Genomic DNA, 13,363 nt, shown 5'->3' with positions numbered 1-13,363 from the left:
TGCTCCTTCCAGCTGCTGGCTCCTTGCTGCTGGAGACACTGCATTCCAAGCTCTGCCCCTGTCTTCACGCAGCCTTCTTCCCTGTGACTCTGCGTCCTTTTGTTTTCAGGCAGCCACGTCTAGGGAGGTCTCTCTCTGCCCACTAGGTGAAACCTCAACCTGGGTGGGGAGGGTTTTGTGACTGATTGAGAAAGAATTCTGGAACAGGTCAGACAAGTTTAGGTAAGGAAGGAATTTATTAAAGCGAGAGTGGCAGTAATGGCAATAGCTGTGCAGGCAGCAGAGAGCAAGGAAGAACAGGGAGGAAAGGAGAGCTCATCCACACAGGGCGGGTCCCTTGCCGACTCCTGAAGCCAGGGTCACCTGGTGTCCAGCGTCTGCTTGAATCTGCATGGTGTGGAACTAAGTCCCTACCACCCCAGGATTTGGGGAGCCACAGAGCACTGGATGGAATGAGATTATGTTCTGAAAACTTCCCAGGGGCAAAGAAAAAAGATTTTCAAGCAGGCTACTAAAGAGCAAGCCGTCCTGTCCGGGTCACCCAGGCTACAGGAACTTGCAAGCCCAAATCAGAGCTCTCAGCAGCCCCTCCCTGCTTGTCTGAAGTAGAGCAGGGAGTGAAGATTTGTGCTTATGTCTAGAAAATGGAATGAAATAGTGAAGTAATGAAGATGCTAACCACTGGAAGTGGAGGTTGGAGAGTTCTTGTCTTTATCATCAAAAAGAGCTCAGAGACAAGTGCAATCAATGGCTTATGCAACAGGTAAGTTTATTTGATATAAGACAGTATACACTCAGATGGGAATGTGGGCGACCTCAGAGAGGAGGTGCACTCAGAGGCTTAGATCCTATCTTTTAAGACTTTCAATAATGGGGTGAAGGGCCAGGGGCAGTGTGTGTGTGTGTGTGTGTGTGTGTGTGTGTGTGTTTAGACTTGACACGTGGTGTCCTGATGCTATCTCCAGTGAGAGACATTGTATCACCATCCATAGTCTGTTCTCTAGATATTCTGTGAGATAAACTTAACACAAGGAATTTCTTGATGTTGTTCTTCTCCAATATAGTGGTTACCCTCAAGCAGTGGGATTACTTGCTCTGCCTTAAGATAGGGTCTGTTGTCAGCTAATTACCATAAAATGTTAGGAATGTTACCTCCTAACTCCCTGGGTTTAAAAATGGAATCTTTGCCTTAGCATGGAGTCCCTCCTGTTCTTACTATACTATTTATATCTTGGCATTTCTCATCACAGGCAGGCAAAATTAATCCTGATGCTTGTCCCATGCCCCTGTCCCACCTCATTTTGCTGTCTCTTTCATGGAAACTTTCACTGGGTTAGGGCCTACCATAGCTCAGTTGGATTCCAGCTCTACCTTAATAATGACATCAGCAAAGACCCTATTTCTGAATAAGGTCACATGAGTTTTGGGGGACACTATTCAACCCATTACACCCTCTAAATGTCAATCGATTAGTAAACAGACCTAAGGGTCCAGAAGAGGCCCACAGCATGTCATGCAGCAGAGCTGTGGGAGGGGTGAGGCTATCTCAATGGAAAGAAAGAATGTTTAGAATTCCGACGGCTGTCCCTAAGCACAGTAGGCCCCAAGCACTGCCTCCATTACTGCTGACATCACCATGTTCTTGGAGATCCTTTGTCTTTCCACTTGTCCTCAGCTCTTCAGGAAGAGGACTAATCCTTTACTTAGGCTTTAAAGAGACAGAGCAAGGTCTAGATGGGTGAAATCCAGGGATGAGAAGACAAACTGTTCTTTACTGCTTTTTCTACCCCAGGGAAGCTTCTAAGAAGAGACCAGGATGCTCATGGGGGCTGGATCAGAGGACTGGATGTGATCCCTGGCAACCCCACTTTGTCTGTCCACCCCACCCAAACACCAGTGAGGCCAGGACGGCACCAGAGACCCATGCAGGGAACAATGCTTTCCACAGGGAAGCAAGCTTAGGGCTTTGCATTTCAAGGGGCATATGGTTTCTGTCTCCAGGAAACTTGTAATTCTTTTGTTCAAAGAATAAAAGCACAGTTTGATCCTGGAGAGGGGAGTTAGGCCCTTAAAAGTTCCGAAACCAGACCTGGTTCCCTTCTCTTTGCCTAACTTTTCCCAGATCTGGACTCTGGCCAGGAGTCTGGTCTGCACCACAGACATGTGCTGGGGCCGGAGTGAGGGCCAAGTCCTGCTGCCCATGACCATGGGCTGGAAGAAGAAGGAGGGGGCTGGAGGGACTGTCCCTTCTTCCCCAGCCTGCGGCCCCTGTCTGGTGGCAGAGGCTGTCTGTGGCTCATGGTAGCACCAGTGTGCCAATCACAGTGGTTACTGGCCTGCCTTGAAGGGAATGACGGGGGAAGAACTGGGTGGGTGCTGCCCCACAGTGACTCTTTGGAGGCAGAAGTGAGGAGAAATTCTATTTTATGGGCCAAGCTGGGAGTAGAGGAGGGGAGCTCAGCTTCCTTCTCAGTGGTGGGCTTCCCTTGAGGACAGCAAGGGACAGGGCAAGAGGACAGACACAGAGTTTGGGTCTGCCGGGGTGGGGAGGGCCTGTGGCCCCCAGGGACTCAGCCCCAACACAGGTGGTGCTGGAGTGGCCCCTTTCTTGGCTCTGATCTGCCTCCACTAAACACCTGGAGGCCTCCTGGAGGCTGAGCCCACCCAGTGCCAAGCAGTGCGGATGGTGGAGGGACAGGGTAAAGTGTGTTTCCAAGGCACCAACTGCCCTTCTGCAGCCACGGGTGCTAGGCCGGGGACTGGATGGGGACATCAGCGATGACCACCTTTTTCCTGAGAAGGCCCTGATGCACAGTGGTGATCGAGATACCCCTGCATTTCTGAGCCATGGGGAGAAGTGCAGTGACTTGGGGGTGGATTACCGGGTGGCAGGGGTAGAGGTGGTGGGGATGGATGGTGCCAGTGGTCACATGGACTCTGGGTCCCCAGGGACAGCCACATCTTCCTTGACCATGGTCTGGGCTGCTGCCCCAGTTGCCCTGTTTTCTGCCTGTTTTGGGGGTCTGGTTTTCAGCCTGCCTGTAAGTCTGTGAGCCCCCCAATACCTTTTCTATGAATTCCTTCTCTGATCAAATTACCCTGCCCATTTCTGTTGCTTGCAACTCAGAAGCTGGCTGATGCCAGAGGGGAACAGAGCAGGGCCAGACAGGCCAAAATGTGGAAAGGGGTCCAGGATGAGAGGCCAGGTGCCCCCAGGAGAGGGCAGCCAGGGTTGGGGGTGAGGCGGGAGCCCAAGGCCTGGGCCAATGTGGTGGGTGCCCCAGGTGAGGGAGGACAGTGATGGACCCCTACATGAGGGTGGTTGGCTCTTCTCAGGTCTGCCGGACAGACCCAGAGAGGGCAAACTTTGACATCAGCTCCCCTCTACCTTAATCCAGCACATGTGTGCTGGAGGTCCTGGTCCACCTGGCCCTCTCACCTGTCTGTGTTACCTTGGACTGCACCCCACCTCTTTGTCCCTCATTCCTCTTGCATGAGGAGGGGGTGCTGATGCTGGTTCTGAGAGGACTCTCTTCTCCCCTTTGCTCTCCATGTCTGTGCCTTCAGTCCAGTGGGCCTCTCCCTGCTGTGGGCTTGTCTCTGGCAGGCAGGCTGGGGGCTCTCCATAAGAAGTATCAGGATTTGGGGGGTGCTTGGCCCACCAGTGGAATGAGCAGGCTTTCTTCTCTCTCTCCTGGCTTTGCAAGAGGGCTGTCCCCAGGGTGACTGTGGGTGGTCCTGGAAGCAGGAGGGAGATGAGTTCAGGATTCCAGATCTTGAACCAGGGGCCAATCTGAGGAAAAGTAGCAGGATTTAAGGGGTTATGGGACAACCTCCCAGGGAGTCCCCAAGGCCAGCCCAGGTCACAACAGGGCTGGATGGGGGCCCAGCACAGAGAGGTTTGAGGAGCCCCTACTGCAAGCAGGTATAAATAATGAAATGCTGCAGCTACTTACAGAACCACTAACTGAAGGGTGCTTGTGGAGTCTCTGATTTCTCCCACCTGCCGGGGAAGCTGAGCCTCCAGCCTGGCCATTTCGGGTTTGGGCCATGGTTCAACAGGTTGCTCCAAAGGCAGCCAAACATCCTAACTTCTGCTTGGCCCCCAGGGGGCTCTCCCAGGCGCGGACACCTGGAGGCTCCTTCTGGGGGCAGCCCTGGCCACAGGAGAGACATTCCCTAGGGTGTGTTACAGACAATCCCAGTTAGGAAAAGAGAAACCACTCTGGGTGTTTGAACAGAGAGCTTTTGTTGGTTACCCAGGTGATTAGAGAGCAGAGAAGCCAAAACGATAAAATGAGGCAACTCAGAAATTAGCTGCTGGAGTCCAGCTCCAGCTGAGGTATGGGTCACGAAGGAAAGGACAGCGGCGGCAAATGAGGAGACGAGACACCACATCAGGGTTGAAGCGTCTCCTGACATCAAGTGGCAGGGTCTTTATTTTTATATCTTTTAGGTCTTTACATAATGTTAAACATTTTCTTTGCTCAAGGATGATACAATGTTTTTTCCTGTCAGTTTTTGCATGATTCTGGCTCATTACAGATGTTATCACTTCCTTGAACAGCTTCCTTGTAACATTTAATGTTTAACTTTTTGGCAAAAGATGTAGGTTACCTGCTAGGTGCTAGGCAGGAAAATGGTGTGTGGCACTGTGTGGGCTATGATTCTACTTTTAAGTGTGTGAGGTTATATAGAGTTTAATGCATATATAAAGTTCAAGCTGTATGATTATATGGTTAAAACTATTAAACTTCCATTTGCATGCTCTGAAGTTTCTGTTTACATCCAAATGTTACCCATCCCCATCCGATCTTAAGGTCTATGTCCTCACAATTTTTGTATACAATATAAACATTTTATTCTGTCATAATAATCATTCTGTATTTTTAGATCTTTGCATCTTTCTTCTCTAGTTCGTAAGCAGTATGGTTTATTACTTCTCTTTATCCTTTCATACAGTGACACAGAGTCTGTGCGTACTACTTTGACAATCAACACGGGGAGGTCCTTGGGCAGTAGAGATTATTAGGTGTTTTTCGGTTTCACTTTGCTATATCATAGAAACTCCTGGGCTTTTCCACGGGCCTGGCTCCCATGCCTCCTTCTTAGCCAATTCTGTAAAAAAATTCCTTGTTCGTCATATTTGTGTTGTTTCAGAATGGGGGACAGGCTGGATCTAATTCTTGAAACAGCTTGGTTTGTTCTGAGTTAACTGCTTGTGGCAGCATGCCGGGGACGGTTGGTCCCGGACCACTGCTCGTATTCACGGAACTACTGTTTGGATTCCAGTTCCCATCAAAGGTTCAGGTGATGTTGATTAATAGAGATGAATTCGTTTTAGATACACATGAGTTCCAATATATGAGTCCAATTACCAACAGCATAACTGCAAAAATAAGTACAGGAACTAGCAGGGGCCAGCTATGAGGTTTCCTGGCTTTCAGGATTCCTCCTCTTGCCTGGACTTTGTCAAACAGCATGAGCAGCATGGCCTGTGCCAATTAGCAATGCAGGAAGCTGTGAACACTCCTAGGACTGGCGAGACCAAGAGAGGAAGTGGCTTTATTGGAGATCAGGATCTGGGGCCTTTGGTGGCAGGTGGTGCCGTGGCCATGGCTGATCGCCAGGGCAGGGACCTTGAAGGGATGGGCTTTGCAGCAGGTGCCAGACCACGGAGAGGAAGGAGTCCTGCTGGAGCTCCACCCAGAGAGAAGGGACAGGCCCTGGCTTCTCCTTCCATCCAGCCCCTCATCTTTTAAAAAACTTACAATAAATACACATTACTTAAAAGTTACCATCTGTCTTGCCAATGGGTTTCAGCCCTGGGCAAGTCCGTTATGCATTCAATGTGACCAAAGAAATTGACAGCAAAACGTTCTTGGGGTGAAAGGGTCATACCCAACTTTATTTCCAGGTGGCAGGTCAGTCACTAGAATCCCATTCACTCAGAGCAAGTCTGCATGCAGCAAGCTGGTCTCTGCCTCTGGGCCCCTCTGTCCGCACAGCTGTCCTCTGGGCTTCTCTGCACAGCCATCCTGCACAGCCATCCTCTGGGCCTCTCTGCCTGCACAGCCATCCTGCATAGCCATCCTCTGGGCCTCTCTGCACAGTCGTCCTGCACAGCCATCTTCTGGGCCTCTGTTCTTGGCACTGCCACCACTCCAGCCTCCGCTTTGCTCTCCTGTAGCATTGCAGCCCTGCCACCGTGTGGTGCCCAGAGCACTGGGCGGAGCTCTTTATATAGAGTCAACAGCCATGTATTGCCCACAGGTGTGCAGTGAGCTAGTCAACCAGGCCAGGTGAGAATCCTGGCCACAGGAACTCTCATTTATACACACGATCTTAACCATTTTTAAGCGTACAGTTCAACAGTGTTAAAGTGTACGTACATTCTTGTGCACCACCATCACCACCTCTCTCTAGAACGTCATCTTCCCAAACTGAAACTCTGTCTCCTTTAAACTGTCTTGCCAATGGGTTTCAGCCCCTGACAAGTTCACTAGGGATTCAATGAGATCAAAGAAATGACAGTAGAACATTCTTGGGGTGAAAGGGTTTATACCCAACTTTATTCCCACGGTGGCAGGTCAATCACTAGTAGATCCCATCCATGTAGAATGAGTCTGCATGCAGCAAGCCAGACAAGGAGATCTGCCTCTGGGCCTCTCTACCCCTGCAGCTGTCCCAGTCCTCTGGGCCTCTCTGCCCGCACAGCTGTCCTTGGCACTGCCACCACTCCAGCCTCTGCTCTGCTCTCCTGCAGCCTTGCAGCTGTGCCACCGTGTCACCCAGAGCACTGGGCAATAATGACGCATTGCCCACACGTGTGTAGTGAGCTATCCAACCAGGGCTAGGTGAAAATCCTGGCCACAGGAACCTTCACTTTATCCACAAAATACTGTCTTCCATCCCATCCCCCAGCTCCTGGCCAACTTTTGTTGGGATTTCAGTCACTTACCCCTGGAAGTCACAACCGATGCAAGTGCTTTGGGCCTGAGCCCCAGCCTTCGCGCACCTTCTTGACTCAGTGCTCCTTGGCCAGGAGCTCCATAGGTCTTGTGTCTAAGGCAAGTGGTCCCTCTGAATACCCCACTGCACAGAGACAAGGAGAGCAGAAATTGGTGGGATACCACCTGGGGGATTTCAAGTCAGGAGATGCACTTTTTCTGATCCCTAGGCTTGGCGACTTGTCCAAAGCCATGAGATGTGTGGTAGAGCTGGGAAAAGCCAGGATGTCAGGCCACTTGGTTGATTTACTTGAATCTGGGCCTCTGGTGAAGGCTGAGGTGGGGAAGGGGGTCTCCTTGTTAGGCCAGGATGACAAAGCTGTTCCTGTTTCTGAAAGAGCCACAGAGCCGGAAGAACGGAGCTCGGTGAGTAAGTGGAGTGCTGGGAGTCAGCGGTCTCAGTGGCCCCATCTTTGCTAGGCAGGCCCCTTTCTTCCCCAGGTGCCCAGGAGGGTCCCTACAGGGCACATTGTGCTTTGTGCTTCAAGGACAAAGCCAGAATAAAGCCCTAGCAGCCTCATGCCTTGTCAGCTCTGTGCCATTCCCTGTCCTCCCCGGGCACTTTGCACATTCAAAAGCTATTTTAGAAGTAGCAGCACATTTGATTCTCTTTAATGCACTTCCAGGCAGCACAGATGTGCATCAATGAAAGAACATTCCCTGAAACAAAGTGCTTCTGTGGGCCTCATGATCCTCTCCCTTGGTGCTCACTCCCAGGCCAAGAACCTCGCATGAATCATGCATTAGTTCCTGTGATTGCTGCTCACAGGGGTAGCAGCTCTTGCAAAGGCAGGGGTAGGCAGTGTCCACTGTGTGAGGCAAAGGGTCAGGGACTCCAGCCGTGAATGGGAGCAGGGAGGGGGAGGAAGCAGCCCCTGTAAGGGGGAGATAGATGTTGGCTGGTGGAGGTGAAACGTGCAGGGTCTAGAGCCCTGCCACCAGTTCACTGGGCAACAGGGCCCTGGCCACTGCCCAACCCCAACACATCAGTCCAGGATGGATTTTATCCTGAATGAATGGAGGGTTTGCACCTGAAGAACTCCCAGATGGAGCCTGGCTGACATGGGGATGGGGTGGGGAGGGAACGAACAGATACAAAACAAAGCGCAGCTGTTGGGGGGATCTTTCCATCGGTGAGGAGATGACAACCAACCAGACTAATGAGAGATGCAGAGACACAGAGCAACTCCCAGGTCCAAATGACTGTGCAAAGCTCCTTTAAACACACAGAGACATAAATTAAGCACTACAATTGCCCGTCCCTAAAAATGTGTCAGTCAGACAGACAGATGACTGAGGGAAGATGTCTGATGTTTCTGTCATTTGCAAAAATACATTATTTTGATTTTGAGGGGGAGGCACAAAAATTCGTGATTTAACTTCTAACGCAATTTTCCAAGTATTTTTTCAAGTTTAAAAATGGAAAGGAACACAAAGTCGTGCTATTAAAAGACAAAAGTCTCTCCCTTCAATGAAATAAAGGAAAAATATGGCTAGATCAGCCAAGAGAGCATTCCCAACAGTGGTGGTCTCCGTGTGGTGGCCCAGGGTGCTCTTCACTGCAGGGTGCACAGATCCAATATGCCATCACACTGAAGGCTCAGACACTGCAAACTTCCACATTCTTTCTCTGGCTCATCATTCCAACCCATCTCCCGGGTTGCATCGCTGTGAGTCCAGAAGCCATGGAGCCGCCTGCCTTAGAGGGATATGCCCACCACCTTCAGCATCGCACAGGAATGAGGACTCAAGGTAAACCAGTAGGAGTAGATCCAGGGTTTGTGAATCTGAAGCTCAGATAATTTGAGGGATTCCCTTTGGTTCAAGGAATATATAAATACAATAAAAACTGAGGAATGAAAGCAAGTATTTGTTTAGAATGAGAAAGGAAACCATCCCAAATTACTGGAGCCCTGGGCATGGAGATCCCTTTCTTCTGCAATCTCTTTAAGCAATTTACTAGACATGTTTGCTGATTCCACACTGGCTTCTCTTCCCAACCAGAACATTCTATGACTCCCAGCACCTTCCAGCTCTTGCAGGGGTCCAAGAAAATGAGGGGTCCTGACACTGGGATTTCCTTAGCTTTACTGAAAATCTGCCTCTGGAAATGAGGCTGCTCAGAGAAGTCACATCTCTGCCTTGGCTGGGATTTGCCTCTGGTGGGATCCAGGGTCTGTGAGTAAGTAAGAGGCTGGAAGATTTGGAAAGACCCAGAACTCCTATGCCCCAGGATTTGGGGGCAGTTGTCTGGAGGCAGCCTGGCATGGGATTACAATTTCAGTTGATGAATCAAATGCTGCTCAGAGATGGATCAGAGAGAGAGAAGGGGGCTGGTAAGCCAGCTCCTGGAGACAGTTGTGGGCAGAGTCGTCCAGCTAGGGCTGGGCAGGAAGCCCCTTGGATAAGGTATCCAGGTTGTCTTGCCAGGGCTCATCCCTGGTGTGGGAGAGGGAGCCTCAGGCTGCCTAGGCCCTGAGCCTCCACCTGAGTTCACCTCACCCTTCCTGTTCTGATTCCAGGCTAATCGGGTTAATCTGAGGAATCAGTCATTCTCCAGGCGGTCTGCCTGCCTGATAAGCAAGCGCAATTAGTCTGCGAGATGGACTGTCTACCCAAAGTGACTGCCCAGGGGTCATTGGCTTTCCTTGGAGGCTCCCAGAGGGAGGGAGGACACCGTCTGTCAACCTGCACACCTGGTGGCTGGATCTCACACGGCAATTCACTAGCTTGGCAAAGTGCTTTTCATTTATCACTTTCTTTGAATGTGGTTCATGCCAGCTTACCCTCAAGAGAGATGGAGCCATTTCACTGTGCCCACAGAACCAATGTCTGGTGCAGAGCCAGCTCAGTAAATATCACTGGAGTAAATGAAAAGGAGATTTCTGAGCATGCTGTGGAGGGCAGAAACCAGACAGTAACGAATTTCCAAGGAAAATGGTCACCCTGTGAGGGCCAGTGTAGGGGAGCAGCTGGCCTGTTCTCTGTGGTGTATCACAGCAAGCTGTAGGCTTTGAGTGCAAACTGCCACAGAAACGTGGTATCCCTTTTGTGATGAGCTGAATTGTGTCTCCCCAAAATTCACGTGTTAGAGTCCTAAGCCCCAAGACCTCACAATGTGACTGTATTTGGAGACAGAGTCTTTACAGAGGTGATTAAAATGAGGTGGACAGCCAGCTGGGAATGCCACCTGGGAGGATGTGGAGCTGAGTGAGGGTCCTGTAAAAGCCCAACAGAGCTCTCCCTCCAGCATGCTCCAGCCTGCCTAACTTCCAGAGCTTTCTGTGCTTCCCAAGGCACCAGGCTTGCTTGGGAAGGCCCTGCCATCTCTGCCCTATTCGTCCCGGCTATGACTGTCCTCACACAACTTGTGGAGTCCCCACTGATGAGTGTTTGGAGAATGCACACAGGCTTTTGAATTCTCTACTGGTGTGAAGCCAAAGCTCCCAGCTTTGTGGAAGAAACCACTGGGGCCACAGTGATTCCATTCCATCCACAATTTGTGCATTTTGTGAGTTAAGATCATGCAGATGTCAATGTGATTTATTCAGAAGCGCCCATGACCGGAGCACCAGCCTAGCCCAGCCCAGCACCCACAGAAAGCTACACATGGGTCTCCTTGCATGCTTCCAGTGGAGCAAATTCTCCATTGGCTGTGACCATTAGTCTGCTATCTACCACTTGCTGAGAGGATTCCTAGCTTCTGCACAGAAGACACCATTGAAGGAAATGTGTAGTTGCAGAAGTCTTGTGAATGTACCCAGCCGGGGAGAAACAGCAGGAACTGTACAGAGAGCGGGAGGGGTCCATTTCTTGACCATATCCCATTTAATATGGGCTCAATAAATGTGGGTCTGAATTGAAAAAAAACTTAAGATGAGGTCATTAGGGTGGGCCAGAACCCTATATGACTGGAGTCCTTATATGAAGAGATTAGGACACAGACACACACAGAAGGAAGACCATGAGGAAGCAGGGAGAAGGCGGCCATCTGCACGCTGAGGAGAGGGGCCCCAGAAGGACCGCGTCCCACCAACACCTTTGTCTCGGTCTTCTAGCCTCCAGAACTGCGAGAGAGTAAATGTCATTTAAACTGCCTGGGCTGCCGTAATTGTTATGGCAGATGGAGCAAACTGATAGCCCCCAACCTACCTGCTGGCTCCTGTGGGGTCCTGCTCATGAGGACACGTAGGAACTCCTGGAGCTGTGCCCTCCCCTCCACCCCCTTGCCCTTGAACTCCATCTTTTGCCTCCTCCACTCTGTAACCAGAGTGGGTTTTACCAAGCCCAAACTGACCACCTTCTCTCCTGGCTCGAGGGCCTCCATGCCTCTCCCTGGCCAAAGATGATCCCCAAACTCCTGAATGAGGCACCCCTTCCACCGTTGCCGCTTCCTACCTGGCTGCGAATTGCCTGCCTGACACCATGCACTCAGGCCCATGACTCGGTCTACTCATTTGATAGGGCTGTGGTAACAGAGGGCCACTCAGACCGGGCGGCTTGAACAGCAGACATTTGTGGTCTCATTTCTGACAGTCTGGAGGCCAGAAGTCCAAGATTAAGGTGTGGGCGAGATTGGTGCTTTCTGAGGCTGGGAGGGAGGGTCTGTTTCCAGCTTCTCTCCTGGCTCGTGGATGGCTGTCTTCTCTGCCCCGACGTGGTGTTCTCCTGGCATGAGTATCATTGTGTCCGCATTTTCTCAGAACAGAGACACAGGTCACACTGGATTAGGACCCACACCAATAACCTCATCAACTAATTGCCTCTGCAAGGACCCTGTTTCCAAATATGGTCACATTCTGGCCTACTGGGTGTTGGGACCTCAACATATGAAATTTGGGGAGCACATTCAGCCCATAACACTTGGATATGCTGCTCTCTCCATCTGGCATGTTCTCCCCCTTGTTTCTTTCTCTAGATAACTTGTCAGTCATCCTGGAAGATGCAGGTGCTGCTGGGCATCCCCCAACTGCCCTCAGGGTGGCCCCCTCCTGCCCTTCCTGGACCTACCCCAATCTCCCTCTATTCTCCTGCAGTGGGCCCAAGCCTGCCGCCTGCCCTGGTGTGCCCACATGCCCATCCCCCAGTGCTCCACTTGGTGGCCTGCGTCCATGTGGCAGTTGGGTTGCTGTACCCCACCCTCCAGCTACCTCAGGTCCCCTCTGCCTTGCCCTTTAATTCAGGACATCATCTCCCCTCTGCCTCTGCACTTGTTTGCTCCAAAAATTAATGAGACTAAAATTACTTTTCAGAACTTTTGGGGTATTCGGGCCATCCTTCCAGGGAGTGTATGTGCGGCTGAAGCTGCTGCGAGTGATTTCTGTGGGGTCATGGGCTAAGCTGGCTCCTGGAGGCGCACTTCTGCTGGGATGCGGTCGCCAAACCCTATTCATAGGCTCCGCGAGGGCTGGGGCACAGAGGGAGTGTGCATTCCAGATGCCAAGGGGGAAGGAGAACAACAGTAAGGCCTGCCTCTGGGTAATTTACTGTGTTCATTCCCATCTTCTGATTTGATCCTTACTAAAGAACAAGAAGCAAAAAACCCACACTGGCACCTTTTCTATTCCCATTTTAAAGACAGAAATTGAGGCGTAGGGAGTCAAGTTGGAACTAGGTTCAACTTGCTGGAACAAGGAGAGGAAATAGGGAAGGGGGAGGAGGACTTGAGGTTAAACAGTGGTTGGGGTCCTGGATTGGAACCTCAGGAAGTGGGAGACACAGAGGGAAGGGTGGCTGAGACCAGTGCAGCTCAGACATCTGGCCTATGCTTGGCACCTTGGCTGTGCCCAGGAGCAGCTGCAGGCCTGGGTAGGGGGTCCACCAGGTCCCCATCTGCTGAGAGGAGTTTTGGGTGGACCTGCTGGCTGAACTGACCAAGGCAGGGAGACCTTCTACACTCTCCATATTTCCTTTATTTGAAATGTCATGTTCACCAAGATATGGAAGCAACCTAAGCGTCATCAGTAGATGAATGGATAAAGAAGATGTGCTACATATACACAATGGAATACTATTTAGCCATAAGAGGAAAACAAGTCCTGCCATTTGCAACAACATGGAGGGAGCTAGAGGGTATTATGCTCAGTGAAATAAGCCAGGTGGAGAAAGACAAGTACCAAATGATTTCACACATTTGTGGAGTATAACACTGAAGCAAAACTGAAGGAACAAAACAGCAGCAGACTCACAGACTCCAAGAAGGGACTAGTGGTTACCAAAGGGGAGGGGTGGGGGAAGGTAGGTGGGGAGGGAGGGAGAAGGGGAATGAGGGGTATTGTGATTAGTACACATGGTGTGGGGGATCACAGGGAAGACAGTATAGCTCAGAGAAGACAAGTAGTGACTCTGGCATA

The 13,363-nt window shown here is 50.9% G+C and overlaps 1 long non-coding RNA gene across 1 annotated transcript in view; it reads left to right on the top strand.

The window, feature by feature from the left end:
- Positions 1-262: 262 nt before the first annotated feature.
- Positions 263-13,363, top strand: part of LOC108404607 (uncharacterized) — a 29,641-nt gene continuing 16,540 nt past the window's right edge. Inside the window, exon 1 of the long non-coding RNA XR_001854970.3 lies at positions 263-763. This is a non-coding gene — a long non-coding RNA (uncharacterized lncRNA). The remainder of the gene's footprint in view (positions 764-13,363) is intronic.

Source organism: Manis javanica, chromosome 10, assembly GCF_040802235.1.
Source record: "Manis javanica isolate MJ-LG chromosome 10, MJ_LKY, whole genome shotgun sequence".
NCBI lineage: Eukaryota > Metazoa > Chordata > Mammalia > Pholidota > Manidae > Manis > Manis javanica.
Note: the sequence above shows the minus strand (reverse complement) of the source record. Positions and strands in the feature narration are given on the sequence as shown.